Consider the following 19,739-nt stretch of genomic DNA (forward strand, 5'->3'; position numbering starts at 1 on the left):
AGACAGACACAGACAGGCATGTAGACAGGCAAAGATAAACAAGCGGACAGACAGACAGGTAGACTGACAATTAGACAGACACAGACAGGCAGGCAGACAAAGACAAACAGATAGACGGATAGATATATACGACAGAATTATATATAATTGCAAAGACACACAAACAGACAGACAGACAGTGACAGAAACAGATAGACAGATATGGATAGACTGATAGATAAATAAATACAGTATATAGGTGAATAGACTGATAAAGAGTGCACACATACGCTCATACATATGTACACTCATGATTACTAATCTCTGACCAGAGAGTTTGCCAAAGTCGTGGCCAGACGTAGGCTACACAGACACACTTACCTATTGCTCCAGAAAGGTTTAGTGCTTCAATGAACATTTTTTCCAAGCAACACTGAAATATTTTCGCTTCACATATTATATTACTTTTTCAAATAATTTATAAGTATTTTAAGTAATAGACAAGGAAGTTGGTCATAGTTGTTATTTTTAGTGTGTAATGAGTGCAAGATGCTATCTGGAATTCATATTGTGTTTTACTAATCTGTTTATTTTTTCGCTGACATATTTTTTGAGGCGAGCCTTTACTCGAGCTCTTGATAGGTGATAGAGGAGAAATATCCACGACTACCACAGCAGCCCGCGTCTACACGACATATTCTAAGAGAGCTTTATAATACTTATATCACTGACAAAAATTTACCGTTACTTACTGCTTTGAACTATTTTTTTTTTTTTTTTTTGTCATAACAGGCCCCGTTACCATCCAGTGGGAATGGTTGCTCTAGTCCTATGAGGGGTCTTAGCTGCATGCCCCCTCTGGGTAAAATGTGTGCCAGTTAATGCAGTTAATTCATAAATGATTGACATACTGTATATGATGCCAATACCCACATATAGTGGCACACGTTTATTACTTCTTGGAAATTGCCCAGTTGCAGACTAACTGAAGAAATGTCGGCCCCTGTCAATGAAAGTAGACTACGATGTTATGAAAGAGAAACCATAAAAATATGGTAATATCAGAGATATGAGGTGCAGAATGCTTCAAATCTAGTTACAGTTCTTTGCCCTGCCCAGTAGTGCAGGGGCTGTGTTCGAATGCTTGGCTCGTATGTGGTCATAACGCTGCCCACCACGCGTTTGTGGTCTGAGATTAGTGATCATGAATGAAAACCCGAAAGCACTAATCTCTCCCCTCTGGTAGCAGGAGTCGTGGCCAGTGAGAGACCAGACGATCTAACACCCCACATCCACCGTCCCTCCCCAACCCAGTGAAAGCTTTGGTGGATAGATGTAGAACAGCTAAACTTGGTGATGTCATAGTGTATCATTATCATTTTTATACACAATCAGAATCAGTAGGGGTAAGTATATAAAGGCATTCAATGTGTAATACTGTGTTGTTATCCACAACATATGAGAAAAAGGCACGAAAATGAAAGCAGACCTACGATGTATTATGTGTTATTGTCTATATACTTACATACTGTATTATAATGTTACAAATAAGTATAGTATAGTGAACAGCATCTGATGAAAGATATGATGTCGTTTCTCATACATTCTCGCTCCCACCCCCACCACCTTTCTCTCTGGGTTCCTGTCTTCACGAAACGTCTCTCGTACCCTCTGGTAGCCCACTCCCACCCATTGTTAACCAACAGAAACATAGATAATGATGAAATAATTAGTCAGTTATTGATCATAATGATATTTCACACACTTCAGTATTAAGCACCAACAGATCAATATCATACAATACTCATGTATACCTGCCAACTATTTCATCCTGTTGTAAGCTGTTACGTGACAAACTCACTGCAAGTTGGACCTCATGTTACAAGGACATACGTTTGTTTATCGTTAACACAGGTTGTGTGGTTTTGAACGTCCATTAGTTCATATGAACGTGGCAATTTAAGCCTTACATTATAATCACGTAAGATTTATGTTCCTATCATTACTGGATGAAGGAAAAGAATCAGGGATCGGCTCTGGCGAATCACAAGCTCTCTGCTTTAACGAAAATTTATCGACCTCTTGACATAACAGTGACACAGTGTCAATATGTATACGATTGAACCACATTCAGTTGTATATATAATGACATTGTGTCACTGTTGTGACAAGAGGTCCGAATATTTTCGTCAAAACAGAAAGTTTGTGGTTCGTCAGAGCCGATCCCTGATTCGTTTCATTCATCTAATAATGACAGGAACAAAAACCTTACGTGTTGATAATATGAGGCTTAAATTGCCACGCTCATATGAATTAATTGACATCCGAAACCCCAAAGCCTGTGTTAACGATAGACAACCGTATGTCCTTGTAACACAAGGTCCAACTTGCAGTGCATATATCATGTAACACCTTACAACAGGAAGAAATGGCTGGCAGGTATACGGAAGTATTGTATGTTATTTATTTGTTGGTGCTTCATGCAGAGGTGTATGATAATATAATATGATCAATACCTGACGGATCATCTCATCATTATCTCTGTCTATGTTGGTTAACAATGGGTCGGAGTGGGGAACGATTAGGTATGAGAGGCGTTTGGTGGAGACAGCAACCCAGATAGAAGGGTGGTGGAGGTGAGAGTGAGAATGTATAGTGGAGGTTGGAGCGAGAATGTATGAGAAAAGACATCATATCTTTCAACAGATGCTGATCACTATAATATAATTGTTTGTTACATTATAATAGAGGACGTGAGTATATAGACAGTAACACATATTGCATTGCAGGTCTTCTTTCATTTTCGTGCCTATCTCATATGCTGTGGATAATAGCACAGTATTACACATTAAATGCCTTTATATACTTACCCCTACGGGTTCTGATCATGACACACTAACATCACAACTTTAGCTGTTCCACATCTACCCAACAAGGCTTTCACTAAGTTGGGGAAGGGGCGGTGGATATGGGGTGTTCGATCGCCTGATCACTCACTGACTGCGACTCCGGCTACCAGGGGGGTAGAGATTATGTCACAAAGGACTTTGTAGTTACTTGTAGAGAAGTTTTGTAGTTTAGTTGTCACTCTCGATTTCTTGTAGTAGGAATTAAACATGAATACAGGAGTTGATCTTAATTTATTATCTTCAGAGAAATCTAAGTTGAGCAGGGTATGTCTTACAGAGACAATATAATAAGTAAGTCTAGTTGAGCCCCTCTTTCTTGTTCACTCTCCCCACTACCTTTCTGTTTAAATGTTAGCCTCCTTCTGAGCTCTCTTTCCTAAATTCTGGTGCAACAGGGGTCGTGTCACGTGTGTTACACTGTGGTTGGAAAGTTCCAGAAACCTGTGTGTGAGTATGTGTGTATGTCACTAGTCTTTGTTCGCCTGCTATCTCGCTGACACACTACCTACATCATCTCCTGGCATTGCTACTTCCTATGTGTCGTCAACATTTCCTCAGTTAACTTGCAAGATCATTTCCCTTTCCCAGGCTCGCATGGAGCTGTCTATCTATCTATTTAACTATCTATCTATTATGATTTGTAATTATAATATGGACTCATAACATTGCTCGTCCATGCCGGTGAAGGTTCTCCGACAGCAATTATCATTGACATATGCTAATCCACTAGTACATAATATTGATTATAATATTGTATACATATAATATTTATAGTAAATTGCAATGATTCAGTAATATTACATTTTAAACAAGTTGTATACATATTTGAATAAATGCACTAAAGGTAAACTATTTAACTGTAATACAGTATGTACTTGGGGTATTGTAGTGAAATGCATACATGCAAGAAAAAAAAAGTTTAAAATTAAGATTATGGTAAGAGTTATTAATATTTCATTTAAAGATAATGGTACTGGTATGCCATACATGGGTCATTCTTCTTTGTATTATATATATATATATATATATATATATATATATATATATATATATATATATATATATATATATAATTAATACTATATACAAAATATGTACACTTCATTCAGGGGGGTTAACTTGGATGTTAACTCTCCCCCTACTAAATACTGACTCCAAATTAGCAATTCTTGCATGCATTCTGTGCATTGCGAACAGCAGTACTGCAAATACAATGCGGAAGATTATAAAGACAGTAGGTGCTGGGCTATACACATAATATGGGTTGAACATACTCAAACTCAAATCTTCCCAGGGCTTCATTGTTTCATTGATCAGCTGCATAGTTTCAAACTTAGGTGAAGTCAACTTAATACTTGTGCTCATGTTTAAGTCCATATCAGGCAGTGGGTGGAAATGTTTGTGTGTATGATTGAGAATGGCGTAGTGATTGATGGTGGAATAAGTAGACATGGCTGGTGTAAATACCGCACAGTAGTCTGGTGCTATGTATAATCCTGAGGCTGAAGTATGAGATGGTGGTATATCTGGACAGACTATGTAAACTGATGTGTTATGAGTGAAATAAAAAAACTGTGAGTGTCTGATGCGTTGATGGCGTACAAGTTTATCTGGAGCAAAAGTGAAGTTGCAATGATTATGAATATTGTCATTTCTGATGATAGCCATTCCACAAGGGACTGTATCAGTAGGCTGAAACGTGAAAATGTACGGAGGACAAAGATGAACAGCATGTAAGGATGTGCGGCACTTTCGTTCAATCGTTGATTCACTTGCGAAAGTGACAGTGTTACGTCTCTTGGAGACCATGATGAGTTCGGTGTCTGTGTTGATGTTGATGATGACCAAAGTGATGTTATTTTTATAGGGGAAGGGATGTATTTGGTATACTGTGAACAGGTCTTCAATTATGAATGGTACATGAACTACTACTGATGTTGGTGTTAGTGTTGCTTCTAAATAAGGATAATATTGCATGAATTCCCTACTGCGGAACAAAGGCTTCAATTTATGTTTATGTATACCTTGACTAATTATCTGACGTAGCTCATGAACTGGGTAAGTCAATTGTGATCTTGCCATCACCAGCATTCGAAATTCCTTGCATAAGTGCCCTGAAACGATCTCTATTGTTGTCTAATTGTAGTAGAATCGTGTCAATATGTTCTGTGATGATGGAGAAGTGTTAGAAAAGTGTAATGTTTCCTTCCATTTCATTTATTTTATCTACGCTCTCGAGAGCTATGTTTTCTGCCTTTTTCAGATTTTTCACAATTGTCTTCATTGCTGAGTTCTGTCCTGTGATGAATTTATCTTGGTATGTTAGTATCTGAGCTATTTTATTAAATTTGTTGTTTATTTCTTTAAGGTCATCCTCTGTAGCCAATCCAAAGATGTTTCCAAGAACTGTGCCACCCAGGTCGAACAAACCGCGCTTTTGGCGAGTACGTGTGATGTTGTTCCTGTCGCTCAGTACCTCCGTTCCATAAGATGGGAGATCTTGGATCATGATGAGCATAGTTGACTTTGCCTGTTCTAGTTTCCATTTCGCTAACTTTACCATTTCATTCACTTCCTTTGTGTTATGTGCTTGTGAAACATAGTTTCCTATCATGAAGTCCAGAGTTCGCATAGGCTTCGCAAGATTGTCTAGATAAGTAGGTAATTCATACAAGTAATCTAGACTTATTTCAGTACTCATGACGTCCTTAACGATTGTAGTCGTGGCCGTTGGAGCTATGAGGCATCCTTGTCGTACAATGTGTTGGGGGTCTAATTGTGCATATCCTCTTGCTATGTAGAGGAGAATCCATAGCATAAATTCCTTCATCGTAACCTACCGAAAAAAAATCCATTAATTTCCTAATATGGTCATGCTGTGGTCGATGATAGTGATGATGTGCGTTACGGTTGATTGTTATTTCACTTATAGAAGGAGTTTAAATCGATATTTAATTCTCGTAAATGATGTACTGTAGATTTGATTGGAACAGTTGCACCTATGTTCGATTGTTTGGTATATGACCTGAATTTCTTTTTGTAATCATTGTTGTTTTCTTGCTTGGTTTCTTGAGGTACGTTCGCCTCTTCGGTTGTATCCGATGCTGAATAATTATTGGATAATTCCCTTGAAACTCGTTTTTAATGGTCAATATGAACTTGTTTCTCTTGGCCACTTGACAGTGACTTAATTAAAACTTTGCTTTTATGTTAATTACTCTGTATGGGCCCTCAAATTTTGGTGATAATTTATTGTCTCTCGTATGAATTATACCATAAACAATGTCTCCTAAGCTGATAGGTGAATCTCTTGCCTTCTTGTTAAATGCCTACGTCATTTCTTCCTTGGACATCGTTAATTGTCTTTTGACTCTTTTGTGCATGTCCTGGAATTCACGTAAACGGAGTTTAGAGTAATCATCGTAATTGTATATGGGCAGACTGTCACCTTCTAGGAGCTCATATGGTAGTTTTTTATCTGTCCCATATATAATGAAATGTGGTGTGTCACCTATGGATTTATTATAGATCCATTAATTGAGGCTTCTACTCTGGGAATCCAATCATCCCAGCCTGCATAATTTTCACTGAGAATGTGTCGTAGCACATCTAATACTTTTTTGTTTTGTCTCTCTACCAACCCATTCGATGCTGGGTGATAGGCCAAAACGTTAACCTTTTTGATGTTGTATTGTTTACATATTTCTTGTAAGATCTCAGAATTAAATACTCCTCCATTATCACTTATTAGTACCTTTGGGGTAGTAAAGCGACATATTACATTATCTGTTATTGCCTTTGCTACTGTCTCTGCTGTTTTATCTTTAATTGGAGCTAAAATGACATAACGGGAAAAATGATCCGTTGCTACGAATAGGTATAGGTTATTATTGTATGATAATGGCATCTTGAGTAAATCAACAGCAACAACGTCCCATGGTTGATGTGGTACAGGGTAATTACCCATCGGTGCAGGTGAAATGGGGTATTCTTTGTGTTTTGCACATGATTCGCGTCTGTCTATATGATTGTTTATATCTTTTCGTAATGAAGGCCAGTAATATAACAGCTGGGCTTGTTTGAATGTCTTATCCTTTCCAGGATGTCCTGCATGTGGGCTATCGTGTATCGTTCGTAATACCTGGGGTATCATGTCATTAGGTACTACCAACTGGTTAGTATTTCTTTGGCGTTTTGGTTGTTTAGAGTTAATCTTGTATAATGTATTATTGACCATTGTGAATCGTTCGAGTGGGACATGCAGTTTGGGTAACTGTATGTCATCTCCACTTTCTAACTTGTATATAACTTTAGACCATATTGGGTCAAGTCTTTGTGCCTTTGCGATATCATCGTAGTTTGGGATATTTCCTTTGAGATCTAACGCCGCGACCTGAATTGTGTTCGGGTTCCTAGATAATGCGTCAGCTACTATGTTCATTTTACCTTGTATATAATGAATTTGTACATTGTAGTTTTCAACTGTACATTTCCATCTTGCTCTCCTCCCAGAGAGGAGTTTTTCTTTAAACATACCCACTAGTGGTTTATGGTCGGTGAATAAGTGGATTTCGTAACCATATACCAACTCTCGAAACTTTTGTAACGCAAAAACCACAGCAAATGCCTCTAAGTCTGTAGTACAATATTTTTTCTCTGCACCTCTTGTTTGTCTACTGGCAAATGCAATTGGTTAATTTTTTCCTCTTTTATCTTCCTGCACCAGTATAGCCCCTAATCCTTTAACTGATGCGTCTGTACAAATAAGAAATAATTTTGTGTAATCTGGATATGCTAAACAAGGTGCATTTGTTAGTTTAATTTGTAGATTGTTAAATGCCCTTTTTTGTTCTTCTTCCCATTGGAATATAGCATCTTTTTTGAGTAGTTGGAATAGAGGAAAGGCTATATGAGAGAACTGTGGTACGAATGACCTATAGTACCCAGCCAGACCTAAAAATTGTCTAACTTCGTCAGTCGTAGTGGGTTCAGGAAAATCTCTCACTGCCTGTATTTTATCAGTATAAGCCTTTTGTTTATTTATGTCCTAACAAAATAGATGAGTAAATGAGTTGAAATAAATGATAGATAGTGAGTGTATAAGTGTATATATAGAAATAAATAAAGAAGTTGAATATAGCTAATTTTAGCACTGAGAAGAAATGAGTAAGTATAATTTTACCCACTTGATACAGATCGTAGAGGTGTGTCGATGCAAATGTCGATCTCGGAAGAAAAATGCAGGGTTGATTGGAGATCTCTTGATAATTCTAGTGCTGTGTTGATGGACGATATATATAACTAAGGAAATTCCATGGCCTGGTGCTTGTGGTGGTTAACAGCTGTCACAGGCAAACCTCAGCATAGAACGTCAAGTTTCCAACTCAATACTGTGGAAATAAATGAGTAGGAGTAGGAGCTATGTGAATAATGAGTAATGAGTAGTGGGTGAGAAGTGCCTGGTGTCAGTCACACGTTGCTTGGCGTGGCAAACTCGCGTTGTGATGTCATCTCAGCACATGGTGACGTCGGCTTCCCACACTGGTAGCTGTGGTGAATACTGAGTAGCGATGTGTAAGCTGGGTGAAGAAAGGTGAGTAAGTCGCGTTATAAATGTGGCTCTGGTGTTTTGCTGCGTGTCTTGCCCTCTGCGTCAGCGATGGAGGTAGTCGGGAGAGAGTGGTGGGGGTTTGTTTGCTTGTAGCTTTGGTGTTTCCTCTTCTTTACTTGCTTTGTTTTTTATTCTTCTTGCTGCTGCTTGAAGTTACGTGAAGATTATAGAGTTGTTTTGTTGACTTGTAGGCTATTTGCACTGTAGGCTGTATTTTGTAGGAATTCACTGTTGATTCGTAGACGAGGTTCGTATACGTTCGCTGCTACCAAATGTCATAAAGGACTTTGTAGTTACTTGTAGAGAAGTTTTGTAGTTTAGTTGTCACTCTCGATTTCTTGTAGTAGGAATTAAAGATGAATACAGGAGTTGACCTTAATTTATTATCTTCAGAGAAATCTAAGTTGAGCAGGGTATGTCTTACAGAGACAATATAATAAGTAAGTCTAGTTGAGCCCCTCTTTCTTGTTCACTCTCCCCACTACCTGTCTGTTCAAACGCTAGGCTCCTTCTAGCTCTCTTTCCTAAATTCTGGTGAAACAGGGGTCGTGTCACGTGTGTTACACTGTGGTTGGAAAGTTCCAGAGACCTGTGTGTGAGTATGTGTGTATGTCACTAGGCTTTGTTCGCCTTCTATCTCGCTGACACACTACCTACATCATCTCCTGACATTGCTACTTCCTATGTGTCGTCGACATTTCCTCAGTTAACTTGCAAGATCATTTCCCTTTCCCAGGCTCGCATGGAGCTGTCTATCTATCTATTTATCTATCTATCTATTATGATTTGTAATTATAATATGGACTCATAACAATTAGTGTTTTCGGGTGTACATTCATGCATATGTTACGCTCCATTTGTGAAATGACCCAGTACATGAACTGGGCAGATTATTGTCCAATTCATGAACTGAGCAGTCTGGGTGCCCATTTCATGGACTGAGCAAATTTACTACCCAGTTCATGAAATGGCCAAATCTGATCATTCCCAGTTCATGAACTGGACAAACTACATATAAAATGAGGAAGGACAAAATATACGTACTGAAAACAGAGTAACAAAATAAAGTTTATAAACTGTTTACCGGTATTGCGTACACACTAAAATTCATTGCAATAAACACGGTCAGTCAGATCAAAGAAGTTTAAATTAATCTACATGATATATGACTGGCAAGCACTGTTGCTAAGAAGGTCACCTTTTAGGAAGTAAGATCGTTTGGTTAGGCAACTGCTTCTGCAGTGGCACCTTCAAAATCCCTGTCCACCACAGACATTCTGTTCATGAACTATTTCTCCAATACTTATTTCTGAACGAGGAACACCATCAGGAGTAACGCCAGTGAATCGCACAAATTCCACTTGATTTTGGACAAGTTTGCCTTTAATCATTCCACTTCTCGTACCGATCTTGTAGCCGCTATTCCATTCAGTAGACAGTACAACTTCAGTTATAGTCGGGGGATCCCCTTTGCTTCAGTCTGGCTGTGACACTGGCACCGCAACATCATCACCCACATCGATTGAACGTAGTGATTTTGTGCTACAGGCCATCCTCCTGTTAGCCTGTTGAATGATACCTTCACTTGCCTCTTGCCTCGCACGTTTGGCAGGATGAAAATACTCATTTTACTCTTCAGGTTCGTCTGGTACTATTTGTGCCTGTTGGAAGAAAAGGAGCTTACAAATTGTGAAGCATGATGGACGATGATGATAAAGATATGATGATAATAATCAGCAAAGACAGTATAGGACAATATAGCACTATTATGAATGTATTACTTCCATATTTACCTGTGGACATGGTGGTAATATAGGTTCATCTGTATCACCCAGCATGGAAGCTTGTGGGTCATCTGTCTCAAAGATGCATGTACTTCAGCTTCTGGCTCCCTTGTCTCAGTGGCTGTGCCTTCAAGAAGATGGTCAGGCTCATCCGATACTTTTCTTGCCCGTAAGAAGTAAGAACTTCAGGTTACAGTTAACATTTCAGGTGGATATCTTCACACGTACACAGGCGAACTCTCACCTTTCACAAAACCACGTACCTTTATCCAAGAAAAGGTTAAGGTTCAGAGTCATCAATGAAGACAATGTAGCACTACCATGAAAGAATGATTTAAATATTTACCTATGGACATGGTGGTTAAGTTAAACTGGATCACCTGGTATGGAATCCTAAGGGTCAGTGGTCTCAGAGGTATCTTCAAGAAGACACTAAAGTTTGTCTTGTTCTATCCCTGTTCTAATTTTCGTTACAAGTTTAGCAGTGAGCTTAGTTTTTAGACTACACCGCGGTTTATTTCGTGTTATAGCCTCATAAGGTGTCATTTTTAGTCTCGTGGTAATTGCTGTTCAATATCCACTGTACAAATTGAACATCATAACTCCATTTGGCACTGTTATTATTGAGCATCCAAGTCATCAATTTTGTTTTTACCACGATTCAGCATTACTTTGTTCAATAGAGCCCTGACTCCGAGGATGTCTAGGGCACCCATATTGCAAGACATGGGGAGCACCACAGTCAAGGAATATCAGGAGCAGTTCATGTGCAACTTCTGACGCTGTTCTGGTTTTCAGTGGGTGAATAACATGAAACTTGGTTAGATATTCCATGCCATGCAATATAAAGTGGTAAGTGCCATCTTTCATGGTTTGCATATAGACAAGATCTACTTGTCCATGCTCATCATCCCTACAACACAAACCCTTAGCTCTCGTAACACCATTACCAACGCCATATGAAATATACCCAATTTGAGGAAATTACTGGAAAATACTTCTAATCAACTTTTAAATCTAACAACATGCAATGAAAATAGAACTCTTCTACTTTAAGTTCCCCTAAAAACCTACACTGAAACTGGAAATTTAATATTATAGGGGTGAAGTAAAAAGTAACTTAAAATATGTGATTTTTCTAGTGACGAACTAAAAATTCCTGAAGTTGGCTAAAACTGGACGTGTAGAGCTGAGCAGTTGCACACACAAACTTGGGGAGTAGGAGCCTCAGCTAGGATACCCGCTGCCTCCCTGGCTTCAGTCAGCACCGTGCTGGAAACAGACTTTTTTTTTTTTTTTGTCAAAAAGTGACATAGGCACAAATAATACATATATTTTTTTACATTTATTTACCCCTGTAAATGAACACAAACTGCTGTTTTATCATCCCTAAGGTGCTTTACCTACTGACTGAAAAAAATCCATGGATTTCTTTTTTTTTTTTTTTCCTCAGGAATAAATTCTTTCGTTTTTTGGACATTACTTTTTATTTATTCCTAGTATAAGTATAGCCGACAACTTCCAAGCACATTATCACCTACCTTGAGAGACACAGTCAATGCAGACCAGGTGGCTGTGGCGAAGGTACACAGCCTTTTTGCAGTACACTATCACTGAAAATCAGCCAAAACTGCCTCTATGAAAAATCCCAAGGAGGGAGGAGTAGCGCACTACCTCTCACAATCACAGCTCAGAATGTGTTGAGGATATGTGGTGTCCCATCCTGCTCCAGCCACAGACCATGTGGTGCTCAGAGCGTGTTCATGTGTCCGGGTGATTTCCACCCAGGGTTTGCATTCCGCGGTTAAGGTTATTTACAGAGGGTTGACGTACAACAACTCTTGAAGCCGTTTTCCGTCTGCTCCATTTCTGTGTACATCTTTCGCATCGTTTGATGTACTGTTGTATAAATGAGTGCAGATTGTTACTGTACTGATTAGACACTGCTCGGTAGTTTTTTTTTTTTTTTCTTTTTTTTTCACGTCGATGACAAGTTTAAGTGTGAAATCCTTGAATAATGTTCATTACAGTGTTTATAGTTGCCATGTACTTGCCATTGTTTTCGGCCACTTTATCCAGTCCACCAAGGGAAAAGAGTTTACATTTAAAATATGATAATCTTCTCTTGGTAGTTTTTGACCCGTTTTTCCTCGTTTTAACACCTCAATAACTTTTCTTTCGTAATCAGCACTCCACAATGCATTACAACCATCGAACTCCATGTTGCCTTGAACACTGAATTTGCAGCACAGGAACTTAACACAGCTTCCTGCTTCGGTAGTACAGGGAGAAATGAAGGAGGGACTGTGACTCCACCAGTCACGTGACGTCCGTTAATCAAAGGCAGTTGAGTGGCTTGTCAGATATGAGTAGTTCGAGTGACTTTCAGCCGATTGTTTATTACTCACGTGAACCCATTACGTTACCATGTCACCAGCTTAGCAATTTTAAGTAGGCTACCCAGGCACCGGTACCTGTAGGAAAGATTTGAACTTCTACACGATGTTACCCATTGCATGAAATGAACAGCAATTTAGCCCAGTTCATGACATGGGCAATCAGCCTGTTCAGTTCATGAACTGGGCGTGGAATCCGTCCCTTGGGCCACTTCACAAACAGGATATATAGCATACATACATACATACATACATATATACATACATACAGACAGACAGATAGAAAGGTAAATGGAGAGATGAACAAACAGACAGGCAGACAGAAAGAGGGAGAGTAGAAATAAATACATTCATAAATACATACTTATATAATGTATTTACATAGTTTACTTAGGCAGACAATTGGACACAGATAGATAGATTAGTTAGACAGAATGATGGATGCAGAGAACATGCAGACAGACAGGCTGAATAATAGGTCCTGAGATAGATATTAACAGACACAAGTAAATTGAGAGAGAGAGAGAGAGAGAGAGAGAGAGAGAGAGAGAGAGAGAGAGAGAGAGAGAGAGAGAGAGAGAGAGAGAGAGAGAGAGAGAATTACGAAAATGTGACAGGGAAACCTAAGGGTGATACATGGGTGTGACAGAAAGAGCAAACAGATAATCAAGTATATGACAGCAAGGAAAAATAAGAAGGAAAACAAGAAAGAAAAAAATGATGCTTGTAAATTTGGAGAAATATATACTTATAAGGGGAGAGATAGCAGAAATTAAACATGAAATGTGAGACAAAAAGGGAAATGTAAATTGTGTGGGTAGAGAAAGTTTATAAAAAGAAAATAGATGCGTTAATGTAGTAACGGTGATGAAAACAATTATAATAAAGGTAACCAATGGTTCTAAAATAAACAGATATTTATGTAATGAAATGTAATAGTCATAATACGACGTAATCGAAATAAGGGGTTAAGTGTATGGTGAAGAAAAAAAATATATATATAATATTACCGTTGCAGACCGACTTGAAAACAAGTAAAATCCAAAAATAAACGAAAAGATTGAATGAATGAATAACCTTGATAATTTTAAGTAATGGACGAATGATGGAGGTAAAATCATTAAAAAGAAAGGTGAAAAAGAGGAAGAGGAAAATGAAACATATGATAAAGGAAAGGGAATATGAGAATAAGGGATATGAAAGTGAGGAAAGAAAATGAGATGGAGGGAAATGAAAAATAAATCAAAATGAAAAAAAAATGTAAATGCAGTTAGAAAAACAGATTAAAAGAGACGGAGGGCCTAAAACATGAAAACTGAGAAGGAGAAAGGGAATTGTAAAGAAATATTGTAAGTTATTTCAATATTCGTGTGAGAGAGAGAGAGAGAGAGAGAGAGAGAGAGAGAGAGTGAGAGAGAGAGAGTAGCATGTTCTCCATCACACTGCAAAAAGAAACATAATACCAGGACCATTATTTCCACCTTCCTCTCTTCCCCTTCTCCTCCTTTATTCCTCTCCCTTCTGTTAATTCCATTTTTTTCCTTCTCTTCCTCTCCCTTCTCTTAATTCCACTACGTATCTCCCTTTCTTTTCCTTCTTATCTCTCTCTCCCCTCTTTCGTCTTTTCTTCTCCCAGCACCGTTTCTTTTCTTTCTTTTTCTTTACTTGGTCCTCCCTCCGCTTCCTCCTCCTACTTCTCTGTCTTTTCCTGCACTTTCCTCCGTTCCTTTTCTCCTTCTCTTCCCTCCTCCTCGTCTCTCCTTCTCGCCGTCTCCATTCCTCTCCTCTCCTACTCTTTAATCTTTCCTCTCTCTCTTCCCTCCTCCTGCCTCCTCCTCTTCCCCTGCTCTTCCCTCCACCTCTATCTCCCACCTCCCCCTCCTCCTCCCCCTCCTCCTCCCCCTCCTCCCTTCCCCTCCTCTTCTTTCGTCCTTCCCTCTCTCCTTCCCCTCCCTAACAATCCCTTATATCCCCAGTTCCCTTCGTAGGGATTAGATGGGAATCCTGTGTATTATTTTCTGACTGTTACTGTCTCCATAATATTGAATCATCATATACAGAGGGAGACAAACTTTCGATAGATAATTCATCTTTCTACGCCTTACTTTTCCTCTATTCGCTTATATTGTTAACGGGATGATGATGATGATGATGATGATGATGATAACCGATGACGATGATAATGATGATAACGATGACAATGACGATAACGATGAAGATGATCGAGGTTTGGCGTGTTTCTTTCACCTACTCCTTTATCTTTTCTACTGTTCGCTGATAATTCTACCCTGAGAGAGGCATGGTGTGTTGCTCTATATTTCACTGTTTCAACTTCTCACTTTCCTCTCGTATTATTCCCAGGACGAGAGAGGCTTGATATATTACTCTGTCGAATATTTTACGTTTTCTGTTTCCTTCTGTTAGCTAATATTCCAAAAATGAGAGAGACTAGCATTGTTTCTCTGCTCATAGATTGTTATTATAATATAATACAACAGGGAAGAAAGCAGTGGACGTGCCGTAGGCGAGAAGCAGACTCAGCAGAATAATCCGAGAGCCCTTTGCTTTCGATTGTACTAGGATAGATCGTTTCCTGACACATTTCTCTTTGCGATTTATATACCACTGACCTTTTCGGTACGAGACGACCCCAGGTAACAAAACAAGACGTATATTCTCGTCGGGTAAGGAAGTTACCTGACGCCTCTTCCTTAACGTTTTTTTTTTTTTTTTTTTGAGGGGGGAGTTATATGGTTGGTTAATATCCTTTTATAGTTACCGTATATGACTGAGGATTAAATCTCTCTCTCTCTCTCTCTATCTCTCTCTCTCTCTCTCCAAAGAAGTATGTGGCTGTCCATATATAACTCGTCTTCCACTCCGCCAGGTAATTTTCCGTGTGTTGTGGGGACGAACACTCAGCGTTATCAGTGCCCAACCTGTATTACTTATTCAGGTCTTACCCATACCGAATCCACGTCTACATGTTCAGATTGAGCCGCACACATAAGATAACCACCCGATATGTTAGAATGAATGATCGTAAGTATGTTTGAATTAAATGATGTGTGTGTGTGTGTGTGTGTGTTTATGTTATCAATACGAGCACAGAGAAACCGTAAATTAAGTTGGAATATCAGTGAGAATTAAAGCCCTGTGAGGAAATAAAAGTTTGTATCTGAGTCACGATTAATTCCTTCTAATCGGTCACAGAGTTTTTTAGCTTCTCCGTGGTGCTCTTAGATATTTAATTTTACCTTAATTGATTCATTTGCAGTCAAGGGGTTTGTGAAAGCAGCTGCCCCCCCCCCCACCACCACCACCTATAAACAAAAAAAAATTGTCCAGGTTGAATAAAATCGTCTCCACATAGCAAGAGTAAAAAAAAAATAGTTATTCTGTCCAAAGAGTTACACAATACTGAAAAAATAGAAGGGACAGCAGCAGAGATATGATTAAGTCTGGTGAGAGATAAGTTATGAAATCTGGCTCAAATAAAAGGTTGGCTATAATGTGTCTGGCTGGTATATAAGAGGGAAAATGCTTTGGGACTAAGGCTTTAATTGTCGTCCGTTTACGAAGCTCCCTAACACAGCTATCTTAGCGATTTACTGTTGAATATGGTTGTTTATAATTTTGTACGTTATTTATGCAAAGTATTGCGATATTGGAAAGATTTAGAGAGAAGAGTAAGGTTTAATTAGCAAAACAAGTTCGGTTGGGAAAAGGTGTTAAGGAACTTCGTCAAGCGACGGGAAGACGGGCCTAGGCGTCGTTTTCTTAGTACCCTCAAATCGCAACGTGGAATGCAAACCCTTAATTTCCACTATAACTTCTGATGCAGGTGAGGATGATGGATCATACCTGGCCTCCCTACATGATTGCTGAATGCACCCTGTATTGTGGAATGCAGGCTAACCATACCTAGTTACCACAGGCGTTGTGTGTGTGTGTGTGTGTGTGTGTGTGCGTGAGCGCAGAGAGAGAGAGAGAGAGAGAGAGAGAGAGAGAGAGAGAGTTATGGAGTAGTTTGTGAGGGGCGTGGTATCCTTCTATACTAGGCACACTAAAATGTGCGACAGGCATAGTAGCCATATCACAGATATCACTATACTAACAATTCTGTCTTTAAGTTATTCGGTATATACTATTTTATATAGATTAAACGGACATATTTTTAGTGTCAACTTTTGCTATTCCTCCTGGGGTCGTATTCTGGTCGGTTAAGGAAAATTCCTAACACCTCTGGTCTAGTGAATTGTTTTTGATATGGCTCGTTAGTATCTTTTGTACGTTACCTATGCCGGTAAAGGCAATGTTTGAAGCACCTATGTAACAGCATAGGACAGTATGGTATAAGAATCAAATTAAATCACTTAGGAAAAGTTGTTAGGGGGCGTCCTTAACTGAAGTGAAAACAGGCCGTGGTCTCTCTGTAGGAAACTTATTTTATCAAGTGTACTCTCCAACTTAACCAAATTTATTTTTACCTTGGCAACGGTATAAACCAGGAGTACACAGCTTTATATACTGAATGGCCCATGATCAGGTTCAGCTAGACATGGCAGGTCACATTCTTCCATTAGTGTAAACATACAGAAGATACAAAAGCAATGAAAAGCTTGTCCTGAGGTATGGCATTCAGAATATGTTGCTATACAGTACTCTCTTTACTTTAACAATATCATGTTTATTCTAACTATTCCATAAATTACAGTTTTTCTGTCCTGAATGCTGCATTGTAGGAATAGATTAACAAAGATTATGGTGCTAGTCACGATGATGTGCCGTGGAATGTAATAGTATGTGGTGCTGTAGCATTCTCTGTTCTTAGCATTTATCTATGTGAAATAAACATCTATGTGAAATAAACTTCAGAAAGTTGAAAATCTGGACCATGATAAAGTAAAAACAACATAGGCGTAAATCTGTCCTCTCTCACTTTCTCATGAATGCTGAACTATAATAACAGGCAAGACATTCTCCCACGAATGTGTATCGTCCACCATCACTTAAAAACTAGATCAGTAATCCTCTGGCAATTGGAGGCATATCATCGCAACTTAACCAAAACTGAAAACAAAAAAGTCTTGGGATTTCACTGTTTACCCATACTAAGTTAAGTATCACATTAGCATTCAGAAGCCTGAAATCGGTTATATTATGTTGGTGAAGGTCAAAGAAGTATAACAGGCTTTTGCAGAATTTCCAGTAGTTACGCTTTAAATGGCCATTCTCTTCGTAGAAGGTACATTAGAAAATGGTGAATAATGGCAAGAAAAAAGAAGTTTTTTTTTTTTTTTTTTTTCAAAATCTTCTGACATTCGGATTCATATTATCGCAGCTTCGGAAACACTATTAACAAAGATAAGCCATGTACCCTAGGATACTGCCCTAAAAGTTTAGACACATTTTGGACAAGGTGTGGAGATATTTGGGTTATTGCCAGACACACAGAGGCAGGCGTTTACACTATCGCCACACTAGGTGGGTAATAACAAGAAATCAGTACTAGGATATGATGCTGGTTGGGAAGAAATGCTGCGGGGTGAAGGTGAGTGTCATACTGTTGCCATGCTCTGCCACTGAGCTACGGAAAATAAGCTGCAAGAGGACTAAAATCTCCGCCCATACAGTGTTCCCTTTAACTTGGCCTAAGATTGCCATCTCTCTACTTAAATACTGAGTGGTAAGAACAGATTAACACTAGGCTACATGCTAGTCATCAAGAAGTGCAATGAAAGGAGGCTAGTATGCTAGTCATCAAGAAGTGCTATGAAAGGAGGCTAGTATGCTAGTCATCAAGAAGTGCTATGAAAGGATATAAAACTGTAGTATGATCTTTCTCTGCTACTAGGTCACGGAAAATAGGCTGAAAAAGGACAAATTCCTAGGTCAAGTTCAACCGAATGAACTATCGGTATTGTAACCAAGTGTGTTTCTATGTTTGTATCTGAATTAAGAACTGTTTCATAAAACCCTGATTTGATTTTCATCTACATTATGGCATATACTGTGTGTGAGTCTGGGCCATACCACGTTGAGTACACCACTTCCCGTCCGATCAGCGAAGTTAAGCAACGTTGGGTCTGGTTAGTACTTGGATGGGTGATCGCCTGGGAACACCAGATGCTGTTGGCATCCCTACGTGTCAAGTGGGGTTGGTGGAGGATTAGTGCCCCTCCCTGTAAAACAATTAACTCTAAGCCCTTGGCCACCCCGTTTGGGATACATGGCGTCTGGCAATGAATGAATGAATGAATGAGTCTGGGAAATTAAGTCTTGATTATGGCTCAGATCAAAGGTCAAGGTCACGGACAGGGGTCAAAGTTCGGGCGTAACGTGTCTAGCACCTCTGAACACTTCATACGGTTAGTTACCACTTCAATAACGATTCATGTGTGCTGATTTTTATTTATTTAATGCAAGAAAGAAGGAACCAAAGGCCGCGAGCCTGCAATGGGGTGCTTCTGAAAAGCTTAGTATTCCAGTAGATGTCACTACCATTGGGACAAACACAGTTCCCGCACTGTTTAAAAAGCATATTTTTCTTTGTTAAACATCTACACTGTTGTGTGAAACTGTGAATCATGGCAATGCCATATACCGTAATATAAATAATACAAATAGAACACGTATATATAACGTAGCATGAATTGTTTATATTTATCATAAACGGAAATTAAGATATCACTGATGGCATGTGATGGCAACCCGCCATTTCAGTCGTCCTATATTATTTAATTTCTGCTACATTTAGTGCAAGTTAGGTTCTTAATACATTGTTTGTTCAGACAGTAAATTACGCCCAGTGGGTATCTTCACTTATTCAGTCTCTATGTGAGCAGAAATTTAATGTTGAGTAAATACAGGGACTCAACATTTTGCTCAGTCTCTTCATCCATGCACACCACAAGACCCGTGTTGCCACGGTTTGAGAAGGCCGTGGTGTTGCCCCCTCAGACCTTCCAAAGTAATTAGAGTATCTTATTTTAGCTAACCTAACCAGACCACTTGTACAACTAGTCTAAAGTGTATTATTTTAAGCATTAGTCCTCGT

General features: G+C 38.9%; 1 pseudogene; it reads left to right on the forward strand.

Annotated features, from left to right (window-relative positions):
- The first annotated feature begins 18,702 nt into the window (after nt 1–18,702).
- LOC145416206 (5S ribosomal RNA) lies at nt 18,703–18,820 on the forward strand (annotated as a pseudogene).
- Nucleotides 18,821–19,739: the final 919 nt, after the last annotated feature.

This window comes from Coenobita brevimanus, chromosome 104 (assembly GCF_032717465.1).
Source record: "Coenobita brevimanus isolate Jiangsu-jjx chromosome 104, ASM3271746v2, whole genome shotgun sequence".
Classification (NCBI taxonomy): domain Eukaryota; kingdom Metazoa; phylum Arthropoda; class Malacostraca; order Decapoda; family Coenobitidae; genus Coenobita; species Coenobita brevimanus.